Genomic DNA, 1,697 nt, shown 5'->3' on the forward strand with positions numbered 1-1,697 from the left:
CAGGTCAAGACCAGCGTATTTCCAGTTTTGCATATTCAAGTATGAATGTTCATCTGAACGTGTCTCCGCTGCTATTGGTGATATGTAGATAATTCGATGTGCGTTATACAGATTATGCCAAATACAGCGCACAACATCCACTTAGCGCTATGTGCAGCCTGATATAGGTCTAATCCTGTGTATTTGCACTATTGCACATTCGGTCTTCAATACTCATCTGAACGTATTCCCGCTGATATTGGTGATATGTCGATAATTCGATGCGCGTTATACTTCACATTTGCAGCCAAACACAGCGCTCAACCTGCTCTTTTCGCTGTGTCAGCTCCTATTCGGGTCAAATCCAATGTAATTACTCTTCCGCTTATTCAGGCTTGACTATTTCATTGAAGGTATCTCTGCTGATACTGGTGATATGTGGTTTATTCGATGCGCGTTATACTCCACATATGCTGCAAATACAGAGCACGGTATGCGGATTGTGCAAAGTCAGGCCTGGTTTAGGTCAAATCCCGCGTATTTGTACTATTGCATATGCAGACTTCACTATTCAAATGAATGTTCATCAGCTGCTATTGGTCATATGTCGGCGTCAGAATACGCGTTATACTCCACTTATGCTGCCAAATACGTGGAGCGACATCTGGCTTGCGGTATGCCAACTCTGGTCTAGGTCAAGACCAGCGTATTTCCAGTATTGCATATTCAAGCATGTACATTCATCTGATCGTATCTCCGCTGCTATTGGTGATATGTCGACAATTCTATGCCCGTTATACACCACATACGCTGCCTAATAAAGGGCATGACATCCTGTTTGTCCTACCTTAACCTTCGGCGCTATCAAATCCAACGTATTTGTAGCTTTGCATTTTAGGGTTTCAATATTCAACTCAACGTATCTCCGCTGCTACTGTTGATATGTCGATAATTCGATGCGCGTTATTCCTCACATTTACAGCCAAATATAAAGCACGTCATCCGGTTTGCGCTTTGTCAAGTCTGGTCCAGGTCAAGACCAGCCTATTTCCAGTTTGCATATTCGAGTGTGAATATTCATCTTAACGTATCTGCGCAGCTATTATTGTTATGTTGATATTTCGATGCGATTTTCACTTCCGGCATGCTGCGAAATACGTGGAACGACGTCCGGTTTGCACTGTGTCAAATCTGACCTCTGCCAAATCCTACGTATTTCCAGTACTGCACATTCGGGCATCAATATTCATATGAACGTATCTCCGCTGCTATTGGCGATATGGTGATAATTTGCCGCGATTTATACTCCCGACTTGCTGACAAATACGTGGAGCGACATCCTGTTTTCGCTACGTCAACTCGGTCCTAGGTTAAGACCAGCGAATTTCCAGTTTCGCATATTCAAGCATGAATATTCATCTGAACCTATCTCCGCTGCTATTCGAGATATGTCTTCAACCCCATGCGCGGTGTACTCCATATATGCTGCAAAATACGTGGAACGACATCCGGTTTTCAGTATGTCAAATCTGGTCTTGGTCAAGACCAGCGTATTTCCACTTATGCATATTCAAGCTTGAATATTAATATGTACGTATCATCGCTGATATCGGTGATATGCGGATAATTCGATGCGCTTTATACTCCCCATATGATGCGAAATACGTGGAGCGACATCCGGTTTACGCTATGGCAAATATGGGCAGTGCGAAATCCAG

Source organism: Bombus pyrosoma, unplaced genomic scaffold (genome assembly GCF_014825855.1).
Source record: "Bombus pyrosoma isolate SC7728 unplaced genomic scaffold, ASM1482585v1 HiC_scaffold_4726, whole genome shotgun sequence".
NCBI classification, from domain to species: domain Eukaryota; kingdom Metazoa; phylum Arthropoda; class Insecta; order Hymenoptera; family Apidae; genus Bombus; species Bombus pyrosoma.